Source organism: Prionailurus viverrinus, chromosome E3, assembly GCF_022837055.1.
Source record: "Prionailurus viverrinus isolate Anna chromosome E3, UM_Priviv_1.0, whole genome shotgun sequence".
In the NCBI taxonomy this organism is placed as follows: domain Eukaryota; kingdom Metazoa; phylum Chordata; class Mammalia; order Carnivora; family Felidae; genus Prionailurus; species Prionailurus viverrinus.
The window spans coordinates 10,763,869-10,778,927 of record NC_062576.1 but is presented as its reverse complement, the minus strand read 5'-3'; positions in this window follow the sequence as shown (position 1 = coordinate 10,778,927).

The following is a 15,059-nucleotide window of genomic DNA, read 5'->3' as shown; positions in this document are numbered from 1 at the left end:
TAGATAGCAAAACAATAATAAAATGTCTTTTTATATATTAAAAAAATATATATGACCATAAATATATTAATTTGAGAATAAGATATATATTTTTTTCTTAATGTTTATTTTGAGAGAGAGAGTGTGTGCGTGTGCAGGGCAGGGGCAGAGAGAGAGAGAGAGACAGAGAGAGACAGAGAGAGACAGAGGGGGCGAGAATCCCAAGCAGGATCCTTGCTGCCAGTGCAGAGCCCGATGTGGGGCTCAAACCCACGAACCGTGAGACCATGACCTGAACCAAAATCAAGATTTGGACACTTAACCAGCTGAGCCACCAGGCGCCCCGAGAATAAGACATATTTAAATAAGAAACAGTGAACTAATAACCTCAGAGACTTAGTAAAAGAAAACCAGAGTGAATACAGAGAAAATAGAAGGGCAGAAATTAAAGAAGCACCAAACAGATAAGCAGTAAGGGAGATATGTCAAAACAAACAAACAAACAAACAAACAAACAAACAAACACCTGTGGCAAAATTACCAGAAAAATACGAGGCACAAGTTAACACTTTTAGAAATGATAAAGGGGACAGAGAGCAGAGATTTAAACTATCCATCCGTTTCTAACAATAATTAGAAATCTTAGGGGTGCCTGGGTGGCTCAGTTGGTTAAGCATCTGACTTTGGCTTAGGTCATAATCTCACGGTTCATGGGTTCGAGCCCTGCATTGAGCTCTGGGCTGACAGCTCAGAGCCTGGAGCCTGCTTCAGAGTCTGTGTCTCTCTCTCTGCCCCTCCCTCACCCCCACTCTGTCTCTGTCTCTGTCTCTCAAAATAAATAAAACATAAAAAAAAAAAGAAATCTTAGGCCAAAATGGTGAGTTTCCAAGACAAATGCAAATTAGGGGCGCATGGATGGCTCAGTTGGTTAAGCATTAGCCTCTTGGATTCAGCTCAGGTGATGATCTCATGGTTCATGAGTTTGAGCCCCTCGTCTGGCTCTGAGCTGACAGTGTGGAGCCTGCTCAGGATTCACTCTCCCTCTTCCTCTGTCCCTCCCCTGCTCAAGCCCTCTCTCTCTCTCTCTCTCTTTCAAAATAAGTAAACTTTAAAAAAACATTAAAAAATGCAAATCATCAAAGGGACTCAAGGTGACATGGAAAATCATCAAAGAAATTGGTATTTTATTAAAAAAATTGTAGGGGCCCCTGACTGGCTCAGTCAGTGGAGCACAGGACTCTTGATCTCGGTGTTGGCGAATTTGCGCCCCACGTTGGGTGTAGGGATTACTTAAATAAATTTTCAAAAACTCAAAATAATTTTTAAGGGGCTTTATTGAGATAATTCACATATGATATAATTCACCCATTTAATGTATGTCATCCAGTGATTTTTAATATGTTAATAGGTTGTACAGCCATTAGCAGGATCTAATTTTAGATTGTTTTCATGCCCTCCCATCGAAAAAATTCCTTAACCATTAGCATTCTCCCTCCCTCTTGCGCCTCCCTCCCTCCTTTCTTTGTCTGTGGATTTGCCTAATCTGCACATTTCATGTAATTGGAGTCACGTAACATATGGCCTTTTGTGACTGTGTTCTCTCACTTAGTATGTTCTCGAGGCGAGTACATGTTGTAGCGAACGGGAGTACTTTATTCCTTTTCGTCGTCGAATAATATTCCACTTGTCTGGGTATACCCCCTGTTTATCTCTTCACCGGTTGATGGATATTGGGGTTATTTACACTTTGGGGCTATTATGAATAATACTGCTGTGAACATTGGTGTCCAAGATTTTGTGTAGACATCTTTTCAGTTCACTCTGAGAAACTGCCAGCTCTTTTCCAAGCTGGCTGTACCATGTAACCTTCCAACCAGCAGCGTATGAAGGGTCCGTTTTTCTCTACAACCTCCCCGGTGCTTCTTAGTGCCTGTCCTTTAAATGATAGTCATCCTAGCGTGGGTACGAAGTGGTATTCCATCGTGGTTTTTGGTTTAAGTTTACTCATTTATTTTTAGTCATCTCTACACCCAACATGGGGCCTGAACTCACGACCTCAAGCTTAAGAGTCACATGCTTTTCTGACTGAGCCAGCCAGGCACCTCATGTGCTTTGTGATTCTTCATTCAATATCTACCTTTGATGATAAACGTCCAGATTTTCCATTAATTGTGTGTAATATCTGACTGGGTGAACACAGCAACAACAAAAGACAGTATCATACATTTCTCTTTATCCTACTGTCGACTGCCACCATCTTGGCATAAGCCCCCACTGCGTTTCTCATGGATTATCATGAATGTCTCCTATTGACTTCCCTGCCTAAAGTTTCACTGTTCGCCAGTTTCCAACATATTCTTCACCTAGCAGTCGAAGTGGGTTTTTTAAAAAACATTAATTTATTTATTTTGAGAGAGAGAGAGAGAGCGTGTGTGCACATGTGTGAGTGGGGGAGGAGCAGACAGAGGAGAGACAGAGAATCCCACGCAGGATCTGTGCTGTCAGCACAAAGCCCGACACGGGGCTCGGTCTTACGAACCGAGCTGTGAGATCATGACCTGAGCCGAAATCAAGGGTCGGATGCTCAACCGACTGAGCCACCCAGGCGCCCTTCGATGGGAGACTTTAAAGAGAGGGATTGTTTCTATTTAACGGTCTTTTTCTTGAATGGCATTTTAAATCTTCCTGAAATGCAACACTCATAACAGCTTTGTGGATGACTTCTGCTAAACGTTCAAGGAATTGCACCAATGCATAATACATACTCTTTTGGAAATAGAGAAAAAGAAAAAGGAACAGTACACACAGATTCTATGAGGTTAGTATGAGCTCAATGCAAAACAAAGCGAGGACTGACTGCAGGATAAAGGTAGAGGGCCATCTTCTTCCGAATTATGCGTGTAGGTATCATCAAAACCTCTCTGCCAACAGAATCCAACTGGATGCATAAAAATGAATACATTAGAGGGGCGCCTAGGTGGCTCAGTCGGTTAAGTGTCCAACTTCGACCTAGGTCAAGATCTCATGGCTCGTGGGTTCGAGCCCCGCGTCGGGCTCTGTGCTGACGGCTCGGAGCCTGGAGCCTGATTCAGATTCTGTGTCTCCCTTTCTCTCTGCTCCTCCCCTGCTCATGCTCTGTCTCTCGCTGTCTCAAAAAATAAACATTGAAAAAAACCAAAATTTAAAATTAGAGACAAGAAAAGCGTGCTTACTTTTGCCATGTGTGTTCAACATTCTATAGGCAGTACAAGCCAGCACAGAAAAGCAGGAGAAATAAGCCAGTGGTATTTGAACTGGAATAGGTTACATTGGTTCAAAAAAAAAAAAAAGAGAGAACTATGAATATCATCTACATTGAGGGCTTCCCTGTTTATGGAAGACTTACCAACACTTGGAAAATTCACTTTAATTTGTGTTTGGCAAGTTTAAGCTTCTTTTTTTTTTTTTATGTTTCTTTTTTTTCTAAGTGTTTATTTATCTTTGAGACAGAGACAGACAGAGCACAAGCTGGGGAGGGGCAGAGAGAAGGAGACACAGAATCCGAAGCGGGCCCCAGGCCCCAAGCTGTCAGCACAGAGCCTGATGCGGGGCTCGAACTCGTGAACCGCGAGATCATGACCTGAGCTGAAGTCAGATGCTTAACTGACTCAGCCACCCAGGCGCCCTGGCATGTTTGAGCTTCTTAAAGTAAAATTTTAGAACTTCTCGTGAGTGGTTTGGGACCAACCTCAGCAGGAAGCAGAGCCCATTTTATATATACATAATTGCTCTGCTGCGTTGACTCAGCCGCTTACAAGATGGAACACACTCTAAAAGAAGGAAATTACATAATTTTAAAAACCATATTAATTTGTGTAAGACAACTGGCTCTGCCATACACTCTGATGAAAAGGTAGTAACTTGATTTCGTACTTAAATGGTATTTTTGCAATCGAAATGACCATTGGAGTGACACATGAATCCACCGATTGCAACATCATTTCATTGTATTCTAAGGTGCTGTGTTGATTTGCCAAAATTTTGTAATTTGGAGAAGGAATTGCCTGCTTTAAATTTTCTTTTTTTTTTTTAATATTTATCTATTTTTTAGAGAGCTTATTTATTTTTTTTGAGTGTGAGTGGGGGAGGGGCGGAGAGAGAGGGAGACACAGAATCCGAAGCAGGCTCCAGGCTCTGAGCTGTCAGCACAGAGCCCGACGTGGGGCTCGAACTCACGGACGGCGAGATCACGACCTGAGCTGAAGTCGGACGCTTAACAGACTGAGCCACCCAGGCGCCCCAAGAATTGCCTTCTTTAGATATGTATTTCCATAAGTCTTTCTGATTTAGAGTGTCATATTACAGGCTGATTATGTTCATAGAAAACTATTACGGGGCCCCTGGGTGGCCCAGTCGGTTGAGCATCTAACTTGGTTTTGGCTCAGGTCGTGATCTCATGGTTTTGTGAGTCTGAGCCCTGATCTGGCCTCTGCACTGACAGTGTGGGGCGTGCTTGGGATTCTCTCTTTCCCTCTCTCTCTCTGCCTCTCCCCTGCACTCTCTTTCTCCCTGAAAAGTAATAAATAAACTTTAAAAAAGAAAACTATTACTTACATTTTGCAGCGCCCCAGGCTTAAACAGAGGAACAGTTGTTGCCATCTTTTAGCATTTTAGATTTGCCTAACTTCTAAAATCACCATGTGTCAAAAATCACACTTCCGTAATTGCTAAAGCATGATATGTCAGATTATTTTAATGTAGTCACGTTTTGAAGTAATTGTGACCACAAAGCATTCTTTTTAAAAGGAGACTTGTGTGTTTGACTTCCAAATCAATTCCAGCATAAATCCTAGGTACTTAATCCTTTTTTTAAAAATGTTTATTTATTTTGAGAGAGAGACAGAGAGTGAGCAAGGGAGGGGCAGAGAGAGAGGGAGACACAGAATCCGAAGCGGGCTCCAGGCTCCGAGCCGTCAGCGCAGAGCCTGATGCGGGGCTGGAATCCACAAACTGTGAGATCATGACCTGAGCTGAAGTCAGTTGCTTAACCCACGGAGCCACCCAGGCACCCCTCCTCTTATTTTGTTTTTTTGATGTTTTTACATTTATCTTTGAGACAGAGACAGAGCATGAGCAGGAGAGGGGCAGAGAGAGAGGGAGACACAGAATCCGATTCAGGCTCCAGGCTCCGAGCTGTCGGCACAGAGCTGGATGTGAAGTTCGAACCCACAAACAGACTAACCGTGAGATCATGACCTGAGCCGAAGTTGGACACTCAACCGACTGAGCCACCCAGGCGCCTCGGGAAATGCTTATTTCTGATTACCGAAGGCCAGGTGCCACGTGGAAAACAACACAGTTGGTGAATTTTCTTTCACAGTTCAGCGCATGCAATGACTAAGTATTTCTGATACGATTGTTGCATAGACAGCATTTTGCTGAAAAGCCATTAGCTTTTGCCTCTATTTTATACTGCTAACGTAAGCGACCAACTTGTCAGGTTTTTTACGAAAGAGAAAGTTAATATTTGCATACAAACCACATCGTATCCGAAACTCTGGTTTCCATTTAAAAGATTGTCTACAAACCCCATGTGGTCACCTCAAGAGATGCAGAAAAAGCATTTGACAAAACTCAATAACCGCTTTTATGATAAAAATCCCCAAACACACTCGGAATGGAGGAAAACTCTCTCGGCCTGAGAAAAGGCACAGCTCAATATCACACGTGATGGTGAAAGGCTAGGACAAGACAAAGACGTCTGTTCTCACCACTTGCATTCAATGCTGTATCGAAAGGTCTGGGCAGGGCAATTGTGGAGGAAACACAAATAAAGTCATCCAGACTGGAATGGAATGGTTAAAACGACCTCTATTTGCAGATGACACGATAAGGTGTCCAGAAAACCTCAAGAGGGATGCCTGGGTGGCTCAGTTGGTTAAGCATCCAACTCTTGATTTCAGCTCCGTCATGAACTCACGGTTCGTGGGCTGGAGACGCGCGTCGGGCTCTGTGCTGATGGCACAGAGCCTGCCTCAGATCCTCTGTCTCCCTCCCTCTCCGACCATCCCCTGCTTGTGCACACGTACTCTCTCAAAAATAAACATTACAAAAAAGAACAGATCGTCTCACAGGTCTCTGAGGCTCTGCCCATGTTTTTAAAAGAATGTTGTCCTTGTGTTTTTCAAATCGGATAACTTCTATTGATGTATCTTCAAGTTCACGGATTTTCTCCGATCGTCTCCATTCTGCTATTAAGCCCATCTGGTGGATTTTTTAATTTCAGATATTTTATTTTTGTGTTCTAGAATTTCCATTTGCTGCTTTTTCTTTCTTTTTTTTTTAATTTTTTTTTTTAACGTTTATTTATTTTTGAGACAGGGAGAGACAGAGCATGAACAGGGGAGGGTCAGAGAGAGGGAGACACAGAATACGAAGTAGGCTCCAGGCTCTGAGCTGTCAGCACAGAGCCCGATGTGGGGCTAGAACCCACAGACCGCAAGATCATGACCTGAGCCGAAGTCGGCCGCCTAACCGACTGAGCCACCCAGGCGCTCCGTTTGCTTCTTTTTCATAGTATCCATGTCTCTGCTAAGATTTCCCATTTTTTAATTTATTGTGAAAATATCTTCCTTTACTTTTTTTTGCATAATTATAATAGCTACTTTGAAATAAAATATTATAGGGCTAATGTCCACATTTGGGTCAACATGGGAAGGCCTTGGAGGATTTTCTTTTCTCTTGAGATTGGTCATGTTTTCTTGTTTGTTGTATGCTGAAGATTTTAGATTTTAGATTAAATTTGTGGCTATTATGTTGGAGAGATTTCCTGTGTTGATTTATTTTTTTTAAGTTTGCTTGTTTGTTTATTTATTTAGAGAGAAGGAGAGAGAGCAGGGGAGGGGGAGAGAGAGAATCCTAAGCAGGCTCCATGCTGTTAGGCATGGAGCCTGACTTGGGGCTCAAACCCACGAACCATGAGATCATGACCTGAGCCGAAACCAAGAGTCGGATGCTTAACTGACTGAGCCCCCCAGGTGCCCCTGATTTTTTTTTTTTTTTAAACCAGGCAGTTAATTTGGTGCACTCAAATTCAACCTCTTATCTTTTGGGCAGCAACTGAAATATCAGTTGAGTTCTTTTGTCTGCCTTGAATCTGCTCTGGTATGCATGGTGTAGGGATCAGCCAGAGATTTGGGGAGACTGGGACTCCCCTGGATCTCTTCTTTTCACAGTTCTCCCTTACTTTCCATCAGCTGTGTTTGACCCAAATACTGTCCTCAGGTTCTTCAAGCCAGAAAGATTAATTTTAGATTGGACAGAGCCCTTACGATATGACACTGTCTTGACCTCAGACTGAAAGCTCTAAGAATAGAAGACACACTGTGCCAGTCCCTTCTTCCAATTTTTAACTCCTCTTCAGAATCTGCCTTGGTTCACCCTCCAGTGCCTTCCTGCTATTTGCAAATATTTGTCTAGAGTTTTCAGTTGTTACCTGTGGGAATGTCAGGTTTGTTGAGTGCTTACTTGGCTATACTGGATGTGAACCAGCGTTTCCAACTTTGATGATGAAGAACCTTAACCGATAGATTAAAAAAACTTCATGAAGCCCAAACTGGATAAATGCCAAGAGAATCACATCTAAGCCAACCAGAGTCAGGCTGCTGAAATTCAAAGGGAAAGAGCAAATCTAAAAAAGAGACAAAGGAAAAAGAACGCGCAAGAGAACAGGAATAATGGCTAACACCTGATCACAATGGGTGGATGCCAGAAAACAATAGAAAGACAATGTGCAAAGGCTGAAAACACAACCTGTCTGCCTGGAATTCTATGCCCCGTGGAAACAGTTTTCAAAAATGAGGGTCAACTACAACTCTTTGGATAAAAGTAGAGAAAATTTGTCTCTAGCAGACAGGCACTATGAAATCGCAAGAGGCTGTTTATCGGAGAGGAAATGCTACCAGATGGAAAAAGATCTAAGGGAAAGAACGAAGAGAACCACAAATTATAACTATGTAGGTAAAAGTAAAGGCTATTTTTTTTTCTCGTCTTGATTTATTTAAGGAAACGTGTTGATTTCTCGTCTTGATTTATTTAAGGAAACTGGTGTTCAAAGCAAAAAAATACCAATAGTGCATGGTGAGGCTTCTAAGTAGCATGCGTAGAAGTAACACCTACTACAGTAATTGTACAAAGGATGGGAAAAGTTAGCGGAGTTACATTTGGGGAAGGTCCTTATATTATGTGTGAAACAAACATTAATTCAAGGTAAACTGAGTTAACGGTTAGTTTTGTCATCTCTAGAGCAATCAATCAAATGTACAGAGAAGGATAACTAAAAAGCCAAAGAAGGAGATAAAATGGAATTCTAAAAACAAAAGCAAAAACAAAGAACTTAATCCAAAAGAAGGCAAGAAAAGAACACAGGAACGAAGGTGGGAAGCAATAACTATCACGTTAATAATGATACTAAATGTAAGAGGGTAAAATGTTATTAATGGCAGAGTTTGAAAGATTGAATAACGAAAGAAAACCAACTCATATGCCTTTTGCAAGAGATGCAGGTTGAAAGTTCAAACAGGTAAAAAGATATATCATGTAACCACTAAGTAAAGAGATACACCATGTAGCCACTACCATAAGAAAGGTGGAAATGGCTACATTAAAATCAGAGACAAAGGGCATTTCCTGATGATAAAACGGTCCATTCATTAAGAAGACACAGCTATTCTTGTGGCTGGTAGGTGGCTCAGTTGGTTAAGCGTCCAATTTCGGCTCGGGTCATGGTCTCATGCTTCGTGGGTTTGAGCCCCACGTTGGGCTCTGTGCTGAGAGCTTGGAGCCTGCTTTGCATTCTGTGTGTGTGTCTCTCCTGCTCATGCTCTCTCTCTCTCTCAAAAATAAAATAGAACATTAAAAAAAGAAAAGACGACACAGCTATCCAAAATCTGTAAACACCCAATACAAGAGCGTCAAAATACAAGAAGCAGGGAAAGGGTAGCTTTTCAACAAATGGATGAAGGACTCTAATTCCAGAATATACAAAGAACTCTTACAACTCAATAATATGAAGAACATAACCAATAGGAAATGGCAAACATTTTTATTTGTTTATTTTTAAATTTATTTTTGAGAGACAAAAAGGAAGAGAGCGGGTTGGGGAGGGACAGAGAGAGGGAGACAGAAGATCTGAATTGGGCTCTGTGCTGCTGGCAGAGAGCCCATTGCAGGCTCAAACTCAAAAAATGAAATATCATGACCTAAGCCAAAGTCAGACGACTAACCAACCGAACCACCCAGGTGCCCTAAAAATGGCAAACATTTTGAACAGGTACTTGGCCAAATGAAATATACAGGTGGCAGATAAACAAATAAGATGCTCAACATAATTGGTCACTAGAGAAATGCGTATTAACTTCACTATGAGATGCCGATGGCTAAAAGCAGAGAGACTGATGATATGCGTACTGCCCTTAAAGATGCAGAGAAAGGAGAACCCCCAGCCATGGCTGGAGGAAACTAACAAGGGTACAGTCACTTTGTCAGTTTCTTTCTCTCTTTCTCTCTTAGAGAGAGAGAGAGGGCATAAGTGAGCAAGGGACAGAGAAAGAGAGAGAATCCCAGGAGGGGCAGAGGGAGAAAGAGAGAAGCGGAGCTCTTGTTCACCCAGCGTGGGGCTCGAACTCATGAACCATGAGATCATGACCTGAGCCAAAGTCAGATGCTTAATGCCTGAGCCATCCAGGCACCCCTGGCAGTAGGCAGTTTCTTATAAAGTGAAGCATAAACATACCAGGACCCAGCAATTGCACTCTTGGGTATTTATTCAATAAAAATGAAAACATATGTCCTTATAATGGCTCGTGTATGGAAACCCAAACCTAGGAACAGCCAACTTGTCCATTAACAGAACTCAGAAACAAATAGTAGTACATTCAAACAATAGGATACAAATAATGCAATGCAGAGAATAAAATACAAGTATACTCAACAAGCATGGATACACCTGGAAAGAATTAGGTTGAACAAAAGAGGCCAGACATTAAAAAGTACATGCTGTCTGATTTCATTTACTTGAAGTTCAAGACCTGGAAAATGTGCTCTAGGGTGATAAAAATCATAGCAATGGTTGCCTCTTGGGTGGTAATGGTGGGGATTGATAGGGAAAGCCCCTACGGAACTTTCTGGAGATAGGGAAATGTTCTCTACCTTGATTGGCATGGGAGCTACATGGGTGCGTGCATTTATTATTCTTCCAATTGTGCACTTAAGATTTGTGCATTTTGCTGTGAATAAATTTTACCTAAAAATTATCTTGGCAGTTTGCTTTCTGTATTTTATATTTTAGGCTTATTTGGTCTGTTTTTTTCCCCCCTCGCTAATTAATGGAGTCCTGGACAGGAGGCTTGGAAAAGCTGCTAATAAAGAAAAATCTTAGCTATAAAATTTTATAGCTTAGTGTCCTTAAGCTGCAGAAATGCAGATATGGAATGTTATAAAGCCGTTTCTGATGAAGTAAGTTGAGGGCATCACAAAAATATCATTTCTGTACTCCAGCCCGACGTGAGAGTGTGCAGATGTATAATCCTTTTCTAGAAGTGCAATTTGTTCAAATGAGTTTTTTAAGACACCCGGGCTTCAGGGTTTTTTACTGTGAGCTTTAACCAGTAATCCCCCAAAGTCTGCATTCTCGTTATCTTATTTGATAACTTGTCCTTGTAATAATGTTTAATTTGTTGTGTATTCTTTTCATGTATATAGAAGATATAAATAATTAAGTTTCTTTTTGTTAAGTCAGGAAAGAATCGTTGACGTTTTGTTTTCCTTTTCCTACCTACAAAAATTTAATAAAACTCCAGATTGATTGGATTTCTTATTCAAACAGAGGGTTGTGAAGTCTGAGTCTCATTTAAATTTATAATGCTAAGAACTGGGCGTACAAAGGGTTGATGGACTTGTTCGATGGAGAGGTCAAGAGGTTAACATAAACGGAGAGTAAATGTTGAATGATGGATGATGTAATTATTGAATGAATAATTCAGCTGTTCATCCTGAGTGTAAGATGGCAGCCGGGAGTCCTAGATCTTGTAAGTTCAATTACACATGATTTTATCCATGAACTTATCCAGCAAATATTTCAGCCCTACTCCTGGTACCAAGTACTGTAGCAATCAGGGACTAGTCTGGATAATGGAAACCAAAACTGATAATTTACCAGGGCCCAAAGCTCTAAGCGGTATCCCCATGAAATGCAGCTGGTGTTCAGAACCCTAAGGAAAGGATGTGCCCTTGGGTGGTGCCCAAACTGCTGAGAAGGTGGTGTCCTGCTGCCGATGCTCGGACCACTCGAGAGAGAGCTTTGGGCAGCTGGGACTATGCATGTTGCAGGTAGCTAGGGGCAGAAGCCAAGTGCTTGCTGCTACTTGAGAAAATACAACCAGTGGCAAACTGGAAGGAAGACCTTTCTCCCCTTTGTGTATTTTACAAAGTCCCTTTAGTGCTTCCTCCCGTGGTCAGAAGTTAGAAGGAAATCGCGGGCAAGAGAAAGAGACCTTCAAAGGTGGGATTGTGAAATTGATTTGGTTAGGTTTTCGACCTTGAACCCATGAGTTATGATTTGGTTAGGTTTTCGACCTTGGACTCATGAGTTAGTTAACCCAATTAGGTAACCCGATGTGGTGTGGAAACAAATGGCCAAGGAAAACTGTAAGGATGGTGAGGTGGGCTGGCTATCCTCACTACCCTGCAGACTTACAGGAAGAGAAGGATTAGCTTGGGGCTTTGAATTCTCAGCCCAAGTCATGCTCAAAGAACCAGACAGATTTGTTAGTTAATTAATTAAAATATTTACTGATTTTGGGGGGAGAACGCAAGCAGGGGAGGGGCAGAAAGAGGGGGACAGAGGATCCAAAGTAGGCTCCACACCAACAGCAGCGAGCCAGATGCGGAGCTTGAACCCATGAGCTGTGAGATCGTGACCTGAGTCGAAGTCATGACCTGAGCCGAAGTCATGACCTGAGCTCAACCGACTGAGCCACCCAGGTGCCCCCAGATAGGTTTTATGGTGGCTGTATCAGCTGTTGCTACGTCACAAATTATTCTAGAATTTAGTGGCTTAAAATAATCAAAATTTATCTCATAGTTTCTTAGGGCCTGGAATTCAGAAGTGACTCATCTGTGCTGACTCAGGGTGTCTCCTAAGCTTGCAGTCGTGAGACTGGCTGGGGCCACGGTCAGCTGAGGGCTTGACTAGGCTGGAGGGTCTATTCAAAGGCACTACCGTCTCACATGGCTGGAAAGTGGGTGTTACGTTGATTTCTCCTTTCAGTTCTAGCTGTTTTTGCTTCATGTATTTCAAAACAATGTTTTTAGATGCATACACATTTTAGATAGTTATGCCCTCTTGGTTAGGTGGCTCTTTTATCATTATTTAATTTGCTCTTTATCCTTAATCATTTTCAGTTCTGAAGACTACTTTGATATTAATTGAATTGAATCTAAATATAGCCAAGCCAGCTTTAAAAAAAAAAAAAAAAATCAGGGCGCCAGGGTGGCTCAGTCAGTTAACTTTCCAACTCTTGATCTTGGCTTAGCTCATGATCTCACGGTTCATGATTTCGAGCCCCAAGTCAGGCTCTGCCCTGACAGCAGGGAGCCTGTGTGGAGTTCTCTCCCTTCTCTCTCTGCCCCTCCCCGACTCGTTCTCTCTCTCTTTCAAAGTAAACTTAAACAAAATTTTAAAAAATTAGTGTTTTGTGGTATATGTTTTTCCATCCTTTTAATCTACTGTATCATTATATTTCGTTTCTTTCCTGTAAATATAAATGGCATATAAATTATTTTATTTTTTTTAAGTTTATGTATTTATTGGGGAGGGGCAGAGAGGGGGGTGGAAAGAGAATCCCAAGCAGGCTCCATGCTGTCGGCACAGAGCCCGACATGGGGCTCGATCTCATGAACCATGAGATCATGACCTGAGCTGGTATCGAGAGTTGGACACTTAACCAACTGAGCCACCCAGGCGCCCCTCCATGGATTGACTTTTAAACTCCTGGACCACTATTACATTCCTGGGATAAACCCTACTTGGTCATAGTACATTATTTTTATATATTCCTGGATTGTATTTGCTAATACTTTGTTGCAGATTCTTGCTTTTACATAATATATTTTTTAATGTTTATTTATTTTTCGGAGAGATAGAGTGAGAGCAGGGGAGGGGCAGAGAGAGAGGGAGACAGAATCCGAAGCAGGCTCCAGGCTCTGAACTGTCCACACAGAGCCCAACGTGAACCCATGAACCATGAGATCATGACCTGAGCTGAAGTTGGACACTCACCTGACTGAGCCACCCAGGCACCCCTACTTTCTTATTCTTTTTAAAAAATATTTTTAAACTGAGCTTTATGCCCCACGTGGGGCCTTAATTCATGACCCTGAGATCAAGAGTCACATGCTCTACCGACTGAGCCAGCCAGGTGCCCTTACATATTTCCTTTGCTGTGTGTCCTTCAACTAACTTTTCCTTCCCACACCCTTTTCCTTATTTGATGTCAACATATTGATCTTGATGGTGAACTTCACTATTTAAGTCTTTCAGTTACAGGGAATACTCAAGTGGAATTCTCCCTGGAATTAACACAGGTCAATGGATACGGTGTCTCTAGCATGTTGTTGTCCCACCCCTTTCAGAAGAGCATGACGTATCTGTGTACGAAGCATCCGTGCTCCTTGTTGGGGTTGAAGCACAAAATTGTGAGACTCATATGGAGATCGAGTGTGGTAGGAAGGTGTGTATGGGTGATGGGTAGCCAAAGGGGTGGACTGTACTGGTTACTGTATCTCAGCCCCAAGCCCACTCCACTTTCTGTTCTGTAATGCTGTTGCTGGATTACTGAGAACTACATTTCCCAGGCTTCCTTGCCAGCAGGTTTCCTGTGAAAGTGGGCCTGCTAACAAGGGCGAGCTGAGGGAGACCCGGAAGTGAGACATAGGAAGGGACTTGCTTGTGCTCTCCAGCACTCGTCAGCAGCAGTGGGTTTTAGCTCCAGCACATATCAGCTTTGTACCCACCTTCTTAGAAGTTCCAGCATCGACTGCTTAGAATCCAACCCTTTGTCCCAACACATATCAAAAAATCCAAACACTGGTTCCTAGGGCTCCTCCCTCCTAGGGAGGTCCTAGCCCCCTTCCAAGATTACCCTTAATTTTCCCTTCTGGTACAGGTATTTGTGGCCTCAGGTAGTTCCCTCTCACTCTGATTTAGGGTTGACCTGTGTGACCAATGGAACATGGTAGAAGTAATGCTGTGACTTCTGAGATTAGGTCATAGAAGGCAGTGGAGCTCCCGGTTTGCTCTCTTGGGAGGCTCACTCTAGAGGATGCCACAGGGACACTCAAGGAGCACTGTGGAGGGGCCCTGAGAGGGACTGAGGCCTCTGGTCATCAGCCAGCATCAACTTGCAACTCTGTGAGTGAGCCCCATACAAGGTCCTTGGGAGTCCAGCCCTGGTCACACCCTCAAAGGACTGCAGCCCCAGACGGTATGTGACCACAACCTCAGGAGAGACCCCAGACCAAAACCACTCACCCAAGCTGCTCCCAGTTCTTACAGAGAAGTTGTCGGCCACGAGTGATTACTGTTCTTCTGGGCCACTGAATTTAAGCGCTGCTTTGCTATGCCAACACCCGATCACTAAAGTAACCCCTCTTGCCCTAAGTGCCCCTGCCAGGGGGTGGTAGCAGCTTTCCAAAGTTCACCATCTCTGGGTCATCACAGTATCTACTTTTTGCCCTTCCGCTGTCTTTCGACCACTATATTAGCAGTTCCCTGGATGGGGGTGCCTGGGTGGCTCAGTTGGTTAAGCGTCCAACTCTTGATTTCGGCTCAGGTCATGATCTCATGATTCCTGAGATCGAGCCCCTGCTTGGGATTCTCTCTGCCCCTCCCCGGCTTGTGCACATGCTCTCTCTCAAAAATAAATATTAAAAAAAAAAAAAACAAAACAAAAAGCAAAATAATTCCCAGGATTAAGTGCCCTCTATTTGAAAAAGCTAGTGTGGTTTTCCTGATGGGATCCCTTAAGGTTTAGAAAGAAGAA